General features: G+C 42.6%; 9 non-coding genes across 9 annotated transcripts; 5 read left to right on the top strand and 4 right to left on the bottom strand.

Moving 5' to 3' along the window:
• The first annotated feature begins 764 nt into the window (after positions 1-764).
• TRNAD-GUC (transfer RNA aspartic acid (anticodon GUC)) lies at positions 765-836 on the top strand. Its single transcript has one exon. It is a non-coding gene; the product is annotated as a tRNA-Asp (tRNA).
• Positions 837-1,962: 1,126 nt separating this feature from the next.
• TRNAS-AGA (transfer RNA serine (anticodon AGA)) lies at positions 1,963-2,044 on the bottom strand. The gene has a single exon. It is a non-coding gene; the product is annotated as a tRNA-Ser (tRNA).
• Positions 2,045-2,502: 458 nt separating this feature from the next.
• Positions 2,503-2,574, top strand: TRNAD-GUC (transfer RNA aspartic acid (anticodon GUC)). The gene has a single exon. It is a non-coding gene; the product is annotated as a tRNA-Asp (tRNA).
• An 802-nt stretch (positions 2,575-3,376) lies between these two features.
• On the bottom strand, positions 3,377-3,458 carry TRNAS-UGA (transfer RNA serine (anticodon UGA)). Its single transcript has one exon. It is a non-coding gene; the product is annotated as a tRNA-Ser (tRNA).
• A 3,444-nt stretch (positions 3,459-6,902) lies between these two features.
• TRNAD-GUC (transfer RNA aspartic acid (anticodon GUC)) lies at positions 6,903-6,974 on the top strand. The gene has a single exon. It is a non-coding gene; the product is annotated as a tRNA-Asp (tRNA).
• Positions 6,975-8,079: 1,105 nt separating this feature from the next.
• TRNAS-AGA (transfer RNA serine (anticodon AGA)) lies at positions 8,080-8,161 on the bottom strand. The gene has a single exon. It is a non-coding gene; the product is annotated as a tRNA-Ser (tRNA).
• A 451-nt stretch (positions 8,162-8,612) lies between these two features.
• Positions 8,613-8,684, top strand: TRNAD-GUC (transfer RNA aspartic acid (anticodon GUC)). Its single transcript has one exon. It is a non-coding gene; the product is annotated as a tRNA-Asp (tRNA).
• Positions 8,685-8,746: 62 nt separating this feature from the next.
• Positions 8,747-8,834, bottom strand: TRNAS-UGA (transfer RNA serine (anticodon UGA)). Its single transcript has one exon. It is a non-coding gene; the product is annotated as a tRNA-Ser (tRNA).
• A 3,424-nt stretch (positions 8,835-12,258) lies between these two features.
• Positions 12,259-12,330, top strand: TRNAD-GUC (transfer RNA aspartic acid (anticodon GUC)). The gene has a single exon. It is a non-coding gene; the product is annotated as a tRNA-Asp (tRNA).
• Positions 12,331-13,326: the final 996 nt, after the last annotated feature.

Genomic DNA, 13,326 nt, shown 5'->3' with positions numbered 1-13,326 from the left:
TTCATGGACACTATATTTCCTGATGGCATTGGCCTCTTTCAGGAGAATAATGCGCCCTGCCACAAAGTAAAAAGGGATCTGGCCTGGTTTGAGGAACACAACAACGAGTTCAATGTGTTGACTCGGCCTCCAAATTCTCCAGATTTCAATCCAATCGAGCATCTGTGGGATGTGCTGGACAAACAAGTCTGATCCATGGAGGCCCCACCTCGCAACTTACAGGACTTAAAGGATTTGCTGTAAACGTCTTGGTGCCAGATACCACAGCACACCATCAGAGGTCTAGTAGCGTCCATGCCTCGATGGGGCAGGGCTGTTTTGGTGGCAAAAGGGGGACCTACACAATAATAGGCAGGTGGTCATAATGTTATGGCTATTTGGTTTATGTGTCTCATGTGAGCACCAAGTGTGTGTCAAGAAGCCCGCCATCATGCCAGATCTATAGTAAACATATAGTAAGTCGCCTCAGCATCGAATGAATTTTCTTCCAATCCTAGTAGCTCTCCTTTTATTCCACTCTGTCTCGTAAAAGCTCATACCATTACAGCTCTCACACCGCAAAGTAAAAGAAAATTGGAGAATATGTTCTAATCGGTGTGTTCAGCTAGTACTATGTCACATAAAAAACAAAGTGACTAGACTGTAGCAAGGTGGGCAAGGTTAAGTGACCGAATGGTGCTATCACGAGCCTTGCTGCCTGGGACAAATACAGTTGGCTCAATATAGTTGTGTGTGCATGGATGCGTCATGCCCACCAATGCCAGTCCTCGTTAGTATAGTGGTAAGTATCCCCGCCTGTCACGCGGGAGACCGGGGTTCGATTCCCCGACGGGGAGGCATGGTACTCTTTTTTTTTTTTTTTGGTTGCTCAAGTTTACTTCATATTGTAATGGACCAATTTGTAAAAACAAAATGCAGAAATCTCAGTTCTCCATAGAGAGTGCTAAAATGACAGAACCTTTGTTGTTGTTACGTTGGTATGGCTGAATCGGCCAACAATGCCAGCTACTGCTTGTTGAACTGTTGAAAAGGCGCGCCGTGGACAGTATTCCACTCCAGTATTCTCCTTTTATTCAGCATTTGACATTCTGACGAAAAACTGAATAAAATCCATGAACCAGTAGTCTCACCATCCAATAAATTTTCTTCCAATCCTAGTAGTTAATTATTATGGCGTTCTTCTTTCATTCCACTCTGTCTCGTAAAAGCTAATAAATGGTACCATTACAGCTCTCATACAGTAAAGGAAAGCAAATTTGAGAAAATCTTCCAATCAGTGTGTCCATGTAAAATTCAGCTAGTACTATGTCATATAAATAACACAGTGGCTGGACAACATTATACAATGTTAGTCCTGGTTAGTATAGTGGCAGGAATCCCCGCCGGGTGGCTATGTTTCTATATTTTGCTATTTATTTTGCTTATATTTGAATTACACAATACTGGTGTCAATCTGACTGTTATATAAGCACAAGAAGAAGGTTTGCTAGAAGTTGATCTAAGAATAGGACAACAACGTATCGGGGATCAGATATTGCTTGTACGCTTTTGTAGTCAATTTTACAAAACGCTAAACAACAGCCTAGTCACAACATGTTATAATAATGCTGGTATGGGCTCCTACTAAGAGTGAAAATCCCTGTAGTCGGCAGGATTTGAACCTGCGCGGCGAAACCCCAATGGATTTCAAGTCCATTGCCTTAACCACTCAGCCACGACTTAGTGGTAAGTATCCCTGCCTGTCACGCGGGAGACCGGGGTTCGATTCCCCGACGGGGATGCATGGTACTTATTTTTTTTTTGTTGCTCAAGTTTACTTCATATTGTAACGGACCAATTTGTAAAAACAAAATGCAGAAATCTCAGTTCTCGTATTTTGAAAACTGAGATATTTGGCGTTACGGGTAAAAAAAAGAAAAAAAAGAGCTTGCTGCGAATTTATACACACTAAGAGAAAAGGGTCGTAGTCGGCAGGATTCGAACCTGCGCAGGGAGACCCCAATGGATTTCTAGTCCATCGCCTTAACCACTCGGCCACGACTACTCACGGAATTAGGCGTACACATGTGCGTGTGTGAGCAGTTGTAGCATACAATCCTTCTCCCACACACTCTTTATATCAAACCCACGACACCAAGTGTGTGTCAAGAAACCCGCCATCATGCCAGATCTATAGTAAACATATAGTAAGTCGCCTCAGCATCGAATGAATTTTCTTCCAATCCTAGTAGCTCTCCTTTTATTCCACTCTGTCTCGTAAAAGCTCATAAACAGTACCATTACAGCTCTCACACCGCAAAGTAAAAGAAAATTGGAGAATATGTTCTAATCTGTGTGTTCAGCTAGTACTATGTCACATAAAAAACAAAGTGACTAGACTGTAGCAAGGTGGGCAAGGTTAAGTGACCGAATGGTGCTATCACGAGCCTTGCTGCCTGGGACAAATACAGTTTGCTCAATATAGTTGTGTGTGCATGGATGCGTCATGCCCACCAATGCCAGTCCTCGTTAGTATAGTGGTAAGTATCCCCGCCTGTCACGCGGGAGACCGGGGTTCGATTCCCCGACGGGGAGGCATGGTACTCTTTTTTTTTTTTTTGTTGCTCAAGTTTACTTCATATTGTAATGGACCAATTTGTAAAAACAAAATGCAGAAATCTCAGTTCTCAATAGAGAGTGCTAAAATGACAGAACCTTTGTTGTTGTTACGGTGGTATGGCTGAATCGGCCAACAATGCCAGCTACTGCTTGTTGAACTGTTGAAAAGGCGCGCCGTGGACAGTATTCCACTCCAGTATTCTCCTTTTATTCAGCATTTGACATTCTGACGAAAAACTGAATAAAATCCATGAACCAGTAGTCTCACCATCCAATAAATTTTCTTCCAATCCTAGTAGTTAATTATTATGGCGTTCTTCTTTCATTCCACTCTGTCTCGTAAAAGCTAATAAATGGTACCATTACAGCTCTCATACAGTAAAGGAAAGCAAATTTGAGAAAATCTTCCAATCAGTGTGTCCATGTACAATTCAGCTAGTACTATGTCATATAAATAACACAGTGGCTGGACAACATTATACAATGCTAGTCCTGGTTAGTATAGTGGCAGGAATCCCCGCCGGGTGGCTATGTTTCTATATTTTGCTATTTATTTTGCTTATATTTGAATTACACAATACTGGTGTCAATCTGACTGTTATATAAGCACAAGAAGAAGGTTTGCTAGAAGTTGATCTAAGAATAGGACAACAACGTATCCGGGATCAGATATTGCTTGTACGCTTTTGTAGTCAATTTTACAAAACGCTAAACAACAGCCTAGTCACAACATGTTATAATAATGCTGGTATGGGCTCCTTCTAAGAGTGAAAATCCCCGTAGTCTTCAGGATTTGAACCTGCGCGGGGAAACCCCAATGGATTTCAAGTCCATCGCCTTAACCACTCAGCCACAACTATACGCTAACATGCTGTTGGAAGGAGCCTTTGTGTTCCAATATTTTTACTTTCGCACTGAACATGCAGAGATTAAAAATTTACCGTTACTATGTTGCTCAATTTCTTTCCATCAAATTCAAAAGCATTTGAATGAACTTGCAGCATCCAAACGTTAATTCTGTTTTGTGCTACTTTACATATTGTGCATTCTAGAAAGTTTGATTTCCGCTCATTTACAGCTATCCGTTGCGAACATTTGTAGTAAAAGATGGATTTCAGAGAAATTAGAACATGAACATGTTAAGGATTTCAAGCTGGATTATTTTGTGTCCATGTCTATTTGAGGCATGGTAGTCATATGTATTTAGAACTTCAACAAAATTGGCTGAAGAATTAGCTTTTGCAAGTCAATATGGGCTGCGTCCATAGAGAGTGCTAAAATGACAGAACCTTTGTTGTTGTTACGGTGGTATGGCTGAATCGGCCAACAATGCCAGCTACTGCTTGTTGAACTGTTGAAAAGGCGCGCCGTGGACAGTAGGAGTTCTCCTTGGACTATGCCACGTTTGCCTCAACACGGAAGGCCGGTTAGCTCAGTTGGTTAGAGCGTGGCGCCAAGGTCGCGGGTTCAATCCCAGTCACTATCCTTATTAGCACAGCCTGAAATCTTAACGTGTTCATAAGCTGTTCCAGCATACAAACCTTGCCTCACAAAAGTTTTGTATGTGGCTAAGGTAAGTCAATGATGAAGGTTTTAGAACTTTTGAGAACAGATGCAGTAAGACAGTCATTGTTATAGTGGTTAGAATCCCCGCCTCTCATGCAATAGAGACAGTGGTTCAAATTCCCAATGGGGAGGCCTTACTTTACTATTTATGATTGTTCTGCTGGGTTTACACCTTTACAAATTAAACCCTCATGCCAATTGCAAGAGTAAACCCCTTACTCTGCGCTGTCCACCTCTGAATCCGTTGAGGGGTGCTAGCATTACATAAGTCTCAATAAATCGTCAAGGATGCATTTACTTTAATGTACAATAAAGGGAGGCCTGACTTTACTAGTTTTGATTGTTCTGCTGGATTTACACTTTTACAAATTAAACCCTCGTGCCAATTGCAAGAGTAAACGCTTTACTCTGTGCTGTCCACCTCTGAATCCGTTGAGGGGGTGCTAGCATTACAAAAGTCTCAATAAATCGTCAAGGATGCATTTACTTTAGTGTGTGATAAAGTCATTATGTTGGTTGGCAAGGAGAATGCTGCTCTCATAATACCCGGTTTAGTACTGCGTAAGCATACATTTTAGAACTTTTAGATATACTAACTCTTGGATATATTCTACTCAGTGCCAAAGTATATATATATACAGTTAACAATCCTACAAACGTTCAAAGCACTAATTATACTATAGATCTGGAAATGCACCATTGTAGGCAGGTTTAATAGCCGTGACATAGCGATTATGACTTACCATGTGCAGGACGTCCAGTGGCATGAGCCAGGCTAGTCTATGCAAGGGGATGCTAATGTCTGAGCGCTCAATCCCTATCCATTGCTTTTGCGGTAGGTTAAGGAAATATTCCAAGCCTCTAAGCAGGTGGCAGGCTCCTGAATAGGTGCGCGAGTAGGAATAAGGCTGCTTTGGATTTGGGAAGTATTAGGGTGTGAAATTTGATCTGGGATTTTCTTTTGTCCCAGATAAATCATAACAATACATATATATATATATATATATATATATATATATATATATATATATATATATATATATAGTGTTTGAAAACAAATAAAGAAAGTTAATTCTTCCTTTCCACTAGATGGAGAGGCTGGCCCAAGACTGCAGGTCTTCTTGCAGTGTAGCCAATATTGGAAGGAAGTTAAGCTGATGACACTTCACACAGACAGGTGAAGTGAATAACACTGATCAACTTATTATCACGGCACCTGTCAGTGGGTGGGATATATTTGGTAGCAAGTAAACAATTTGTCCTCAAAGCTGATGTGTTAGAAGCAGGAAGAATGGGAAAACGTAAGGATCTGAGCAACATTGACAAGAGCCAGGTTGTGATGGCTAGACGACTGGGTGAGAGCATCTCCAAAACTGCAGCTCTTGCCGGGTGTTCCCAGTCTGCAGTGGTCAGTGCCTATCAAAAGTGGTCCAAGGAAGGAAAAGCGGTGAACCGGCGACAGGGTCATGGGTGGACAAGGCACATTGATGCACATGGGGGTTAAGGCTGGCCAGTGTGGTCAAATCCAACGGACGAGCTACTGTAGCTCAATTTGCTGAAAGAAAGTTAATGCTGGTTCTGATAGAAAGGTGTCAGAACACACAGTGCATGGCAGGTTGTTCTGTGTAGGGCTGCAGTTCAGTCAGGGTGCCCATGCTGACCCCTGTCCACTGCCGAAAGCTCCTACAATGGGCACATGAGCATAAGACCTGGACCGTGGAGCAATGCAAGAAGGTAGCCTAGTCTGATGAATCACATTTTCTTTTACATCACGTGGATGGCCAGGTGCATGTGCGTTGCTTACCTGGACAACCCATGGCACCAGAATGCCCTATGTGAAGAAGGCAAGCCGGTGGAGACAGTGTGATGTTTTGGACAATGTTCTGCTGGGAAACCTTGGGTCCTGCCATTCATGTAGATGTTACTTTGACATGTACCACCTACCTGGGCATTTTTGCAGACCATGTACACCCTTTCATGGACACTATATTTCCTGATGGCATTGGCCTCTTTCAGGAGAATAATGCGCCCTGCCACAAAGTAAAAATGGATCTGGCCTGGTTTGAGGAACACAACAACGAGTTCAATGTGTTGACTCGGCCTCCAAATTCTCCAGATTTCAATCCAATCGAGCATCTGTGGGATGTGCTGGACAAACAAGTCTGATCCATGGAGGCCCCACCTCGCAACTTACAGGACTTAAAGGATTTGCTGTAAACGTCTTGGTGCCAGATACCACAGCACACCATCAGAGGTCTAGTAGCGTCCATGCCTCGATGGGGCAGGGCTGTTTTGGTGGCAAAAGGGGGACCTACACAATAATAGGCAGGTGGTCATAATGTTATGGCTATTTGGTTTATGTGTCTCATGTGAGCACCAAGTGTGTGTCAAGAAGCCCGCCATCATGCCAGATCTATAGTAAACATATAGTAAGTCGCCTCAGCATCGAATGAATTTTCTTCCAATCCTAGTAGCTCTCCTTTTATTCCACTCTGTCTCGTAAAAGCTCATACCATTACAGCTCTCACACCGCAAAGTAAAAGAAAATTGGAGAATATGTTCTAATCGGTGTGTTCAGCTAGTACTATGTCACATAAAAAACAAAGTGACTAGACTGTAGCAAGGTGGGCAAGGTTAAGTGACCGAATGGTGCTATCACGAGCCTTGCTGCCTGGGACAAATACAGTTTGCTCAATATAGTTGTGTGTGCATGGATGCGTCATGCCCACAAATGCCAGTCCTCGTTAGTATAGTGGTAAGTATCCCCGCCTGTCACGCGGGAGACCGGGGTTCGATTCCCCGACGGGGAGGCATGGTACTCTTTTTTTTTTTTTTTTGCTCAAGTTTACTTCATATTGTAATGGACCAATTTGTAAAAACAAAATGCAGAAATCTCAGTTCTCCATAGAGAGTGCTAAAATGACAGAACCTTTGTTGTTGTTACGGTGGTATGGCTGAATCGGCCAACAATGCCAGCTACTGCTTGTTGAACTGTTGAAAAGGCGCGCCGTGGACAGTATTCCACTCCAGTATTCTCCTTTTATTCAGCATTTGACATTCTGACGAAAAACTGAATAAAATCCATGAACCAGTAGTCTCACCATCCAATAAATTTTCTTCCAATCCTAGTAGTTAATTATTATGGCGTTCTTCTTTCATTCCACTCTGTCTCGTAAAAGCTAATAAATGGTACCATTACAGCTCTCATACAGTAAAGGAAAGCAAATTTGAGAAAATCTTCCAATCAGTGTGTCCATGTAAAATTCAGCTAGTACTATGTCATATAAATAACACAGTGGCTGGACAACATTATACAATGCTAGTCCTGGTTAGTATAGTGGCAGGAATCCCCGCTGGGTGGCTATGTTTCTATATTTTGCTATTTATTTTGCTTATATTTGAATTACACAATACTGGTGTCAATCTGACTGTTATATAAGCACAAGAAGAAGGTTTGCTAGAAGTTGATCTAAGAATAGGACAACAACGTATCGGGGATCAGATATTGCTTGTACGCTTTTGTAGTCAATTTTACAAAACGCTAAACAACAGCCTAGTCACAACATGTTATAATAATGCTGGTATGGGCTCCTTCTAAGAGTGAAAATCCCTGTAGTCGGCAGGATTTGAACCTGCGCAGCGAAACTCCAATGGATTTCAAGTCCATTGCCTTAACCACTCAGCCACGACGTAGTGGTAAGTATCCCTGCCTGTCACGCGGGAGACCGGGGATGCATGGTACTTATTTTTTTTTTGTTGCTCAAGTTTACTTCATATTGTAACGGACCAATTTGTAAAAACAAAATGCAGAAATCTCAGTTCTCGTATTTTGAAAACTGAGATATTTGGCGTTACGGGTAAAAAAAAGAAAAAAAAGAGCTTGCTGCGAATTTATACACACTAAGAGAAAAGGGTCGTAGTCGGCAGGATTCGAACCTGCGCGGGGAGACCCCAATGGATTTCTAGCCCATCGCCTTAACCACTCGGCCACGACTACTCACGGAATTAGGCGTACACATGTGCGTGTGTGAGCAGTTGTAGCATACAATCCTTCTCCCACACACTCTTTATATCAAACCCACGACACCAAGTGTGTGTCAAGAAGCCCGCCATCATGCCAGATCTATAGTAAACATATAGTAAGTCGCCTCAGCATCGAATGAATTTTCTTCCAATCCTAGTAGCTCTCCTTTTATTCCACTCTGTCTCGTAAAAGCTCATACCATTACAGCTCTCACACCGCAAAGTAAAAGAAAATTGGAGAATATGTTCTAATCGGTGTGTTCAGCTAGTACTATGTCACATAAAAAACAAAGTGACTAGACTGTAGCAAGGTGGGCAAGGTTAAGTGACCGAATGGTGCTATCACGAGCCTTGCTGCCTGGGACAAATACAGTTGGCTCAATATAGTTGTGTGTGCATGGATGCGTCATGCCCACCAATGCCAGTCCTCGTTAGTATAGTGGTAAGTATCCCCGCCTGTCACGCGGGAGACCGGGGTTCGATTCCCCGATGGGGAGGCATGGTACTCTTTTTTTTTTTTTTGTTGCTCAAGTTTACTTCATATTGTAATGGACCAATTTGTAAAAACAAAATGCAGGATTTGAACCTGCGCGGGGAAACCCCAATGGATTTCAAGTCCATCGCCTTAACCACTCGGCCACGACTACACGCTAACATGCTGTTGGAAGGAGCCTTTGTGTTCCAATATTTTTACTTTCGCACTGAACATGCAGAGATTAAAAATTTACCGTTACTATGTTGCTCAATTTCTTTCCATCAAATTCAAAAGCATTTGAATGAACTTGCAGCATCCAAACGTTAATTCTGTTTTGTGCTACTTTACATATTGTGCATTCTAGAAAGTTTGATTTCCGCTCATTTACAGCTATCCGTTGCGAACATTTGTAGTAAAAGATGGATTTCAGAGAAATTAGAACATGAACATGTTAAGGATTTCAAGCTGGATTATTTTGTGTCCATGTCTATTTGAGGCATGGTAGTCATATGTATTTAGAACTTCAACAAAATTGGCTGAAGAATTAGCTTTTGCAAGTCAATATGGGCTGCGTCCATAGAGAGTGCTAAAATGACAGAACCTTTGTTGTTGTTACGGTGGTATGGCTGAATCGGCCAACAATGCCAGCTACTGCTCGTTGAACTGTTGAAAGGGCGGGCCGTGGACAGTAGGAGTTCTCTTTGGACTATGCCACGTTTGCCTCAACACAGAAGGCCGGTTAGCTCAGTTGGTTAGAGCGTGGCGCCAAGGTCGCGGGTTCGATCCCAGTCGCTATCCTTATTAGCACAGCCTGAAATCTTAACGTGTTCATAAGCTGTTCCAGCATACAAACCTTGCCTCACAAAAGTTTTGTATGTGGCTAAGGTAAGTCAATGATGAAGGTTTTAGAACTTTTGAGAACAGATGCAGTAAGACAGTCATTGTTATAGTGGTTAGAATCCCCGCCTCTCATGCAGTAGAGACAGTGGTTCAAATTCCCAATGGGGAGGCCTTACTTTACTATTTATGATTGTTCTGCTGGGTTTACACCTTTACAAATTAAACCCTCATGCCAATTGCAAGAGTAAACCCCTTACTCTGCGCTGTCCACCTCTGAATCCGTTGAGGGGTGCTAGCATTACATAAGTCTCAATAAATCGTCAAGGATGCATTTACTTTAATGTGCAATAAAGGGAGGCCTGACTTTACTAGTTTTGATTGTTCTGCTGGATTTACACTTTTACAAATTAAACCCTCGTGCCAATTGCAAGAGTAAACGCTTTACTCTGTGCTGTCCACCTCTGAATCCGTTGAGGGGGTGCTAGCATTACAAAAGTCTCAATAAATCGTCAAGGATGCATTTACTTTAGTGTGTGATAAAGTCATTATGTTGGTTGGCAAGGAGAATGCTGCTCTCATAATACCCGGTTTAGTACTGCGTAAGCATACATTTTAGAACTTTTAGATATACTAACTCTTGGATATATTCTACTCAGTGCCAAAGTATATATATATACAGTTAACAATCCTACAAACGTTCAAAGCACTAATTATACTATAGATCTGGAAATGCACCATTGTAGGCAGGTTTAATAGCCGTGACATAGCGATTATGACTTACCATGTGCAGGACGTTCAGTGGCATGAGCCAGGCTAGTCTACGCAAGGGGATGCTAATGTCTGAGCGCTCAATCCCTATCCATTGCTTTTGCGGTAGGTTAAGGAAATATTCCAAGCCTCTAAGCAGGTGGCAGGCTCCTGAATAGGTGCGCGAGTAGAAATAAGGCTGCTTTGGATTTGGGAAGTATTAGGGTGTGAAATTTGATCTGGGATTTTCTTTTGTCCCAGATAAATCATAACAATACATATATATATATATATATATATATATATATATATATAGTGTTTGAAAACAAATAAAGAAAGTTAATTCTTCCTTTCCACTAGATGGAGAGGCTGGCCCAAGACTGCAGGTCTTCTTGCAGTGTAGCCAATATTGGAAGGAAGTTAAGCTGATGACACTTCACACAGACAGGTGAAGTGAATAACACTGATCAACTTATTATCACGGCACCTGTCAGTGGGTGGGATATATTTGGTAGCAAGTGAACAATTTGTCCTCAAAGCTGATGTGTTAGAAGCAGGAAGAATGGGCAAACGTAAGGATCTGAGCAACATTGACAAGAGCCAGGTTGTGATGGCTAGACGACTGGGTGAGAGCATCTCCAAAACTGCAGCTCTTGCCGGGTGTTCCCAGTCTGCAGTGGTCAGTGCCGATCAAAAGTGGTCCAAGGAAGGAAAAGCGGTGAACCGGCGACAGGGTCATGGGTGGACAAGGCACATTGATGCACATGGGGGTTAAGGCTGGCCAGTGTGGTCAAATCCAACGGACGAGCTACTGTAGCTCAATTTGCTGAAAGAAAGTTAATGCTGGTTCTGATAGAAAGGTGTCAGAACACACAGTGCATGGCAGGTTGTTCTGTGTAGGGCTGCAGTTCAGTCAGGGTGCCCATGCTGACCCCTGTCCACTGCCGAAAGCTCCTACAATGGGCACATGAGCATAAGAACTGGACCGTGGAGCAATGCAAGAAGGTAGCCTAGTCTGATGAATCACATTTTCTTTTACATCACGTGGATGGCCAGGTGCATGTGCGTTGCTTACCTGGACAACCCATGGCACCAGAATGCCCTATGTGAAGAAGGCAAGCCGGTGGAGACAGTGTGATGTTTTGGACAATGTTCTGCTGGGAAACCTTGGGTCCTGCCATTCATGTAGATGTTACTTTGACATGTACCACCTACCTGGGCATTTTTGCAGACCATGTACACCCTTTCATGGACACTATATTTCCTGATGGCATTGGCCTCTTTCAGGAGAATAATGCGCCCTGCCACAAAGTAAAAAGGGATCTGGCCTGGTTTGAGGAACACAACAACGAGTTCAATGTGTTGACTCGGCCTCCAAATTCTCCAGATTTCAATCCAATCGAGCATCTGTGGGATGTGCTGGACAAACAAGTCTGATCCATGGAGGCCCCACCTCGCAACTTACAGGACTTAAAGGATTTGCTGTAAACGTCTTGGTGCCAGATACCACAGCACACCATCAGAGGTCTAGTAGCGTCCATGCCTCGATGGGGCAGGGCTGTTTTGGTGGCAAAAGGGGGACCTACACAATAATAGGCAGGTGGTCATAATGTTATGGCTATTTGGTTTATGTGTCTCATGTGAGCACCAAGTGTGTGTCAAGAAGCCCGCCATCATGCCAGATCTATAGTAAACATATAGTAAGTCGCCTCAGCATCGAATGAATTTTCTTCCAATCCTAGTAGCTCTCCTTTTATTCCACTCTGTCTCGTAAAAGCTCATACCATTACAGCTCTCACACCGCAAAGTAAAAGAAAATTGGAGAATATGTTCTAATCGGTGTGTTCAGCTAGTACTATGTCACATAAAAAACAAAGTGACTAGACTGTAGCAAGGTGGGCAAGGTTAAGTGACCGAATGGTGCTATCACGAGCCTTGCTGCCTGGGACAAATACAGTTTGCTCAATATAGTTGTGTGTGCATGGATGCGTCATGGCCACAAATGCCAGTCCTCGTTAGTATAGTGGTAAGTATCCCCGCCTGTCACGCGGGAGACCGGGGTTCGATTCCCCGACGGGGAGGCATGGTACTCTTTTTTTTTTTTTTTTGCTCAAGTTTACTTCATATTGTAATGGACCAATTTGTAAAAACAAAATGCAGAAATCTCAGTTCTCCATAGAGAGTGCTAAAATGACAGAACCTTTGTTGTTGTTACGGTGGTATGGCTGAATCGGCCAACAATGCCAGCTACTGCTTGTTGAACTGTTGAAAAGGCGCGCCGTGGACAGTATTCCACTCCAGTATTCTCCTTTTATTCAGCATTTGACATTCTGACGAAAAACTGAATAAAATCCATGAACCAGTAGTCTCACCATCCAATAAATTTTCTTCCAATCCTAGTAGTTAATTATTATGGCGTTCTTCTTTCATTCCAGTCTGTCTCGTAAAAGCTAATAAATGGTACCATTACAGCTCTCATACAGTAAAGGAAAGCAAATTTGAGAAAATCTTCCAATCAGTGTGTCCATGTAAAATTCAGCTAGTACTATGTCATATAAATAACACAGTGGCTGGACAACATTATACAATGTTAGTCCTGGTTAGTATAGTGGCAGGAATCCCCGCCGGGTGGCTATGTTTCTATATTTTGCTATTTATTTTGCTTATATTTGAATTACACAATACTGGTGTGAATCTGACTGTTATATAAGCACAAGAAGAAGGTTTGCTAGAAGTTGATCTAAGAATAGGACAACAACGTATCGGGGATCAGATATTGCTTGTACGCTTTTGTAGTCAATTTTACAAAACGCTAAACAACAGCCTAGTCACAACATGTTATAATAATGCTGGTATGGGCTCCTTCTAAGAGTGAAAATCCCTGTAGTCGGCAGGATTTGAACCTGCGCGGCGAAACCCCAATGGATTTCAAGTCCATTGCCTTAACCACTCGGCCACGACTTAGTGGTAAGTATCCCTGCCTGTCACGCGGGAGACCGGGGTTCGATTCCCCGACGGGGATGCATGGTACTTATTTTTTTTTTGTTGCTCAAGTTTACTTCATATTGTAACGGACC

This window comes from Sceloporus occidentalis, unplaced genomic scaffold (genome assembly GCF_023333645.1).
Source record: "Sceloporus occidentalis isolate IW3139 unplaced genomic scaffold, rSceOcc1.0.p SCAF_22, whole genome shotgun sequence".
NCBI classification, from domain to species: domain Eukaryota; kingdom Metazoa; phylum Chordata; class Lepidosauria; order Squamata; family Phrynosomatidae; genus Sceloporus; species Sceloporus occidentalis.
Note: the sequence above shows the minus strand (reverse complement) of the source record. Positions and strands in the feature narration are given on the sequence as shown.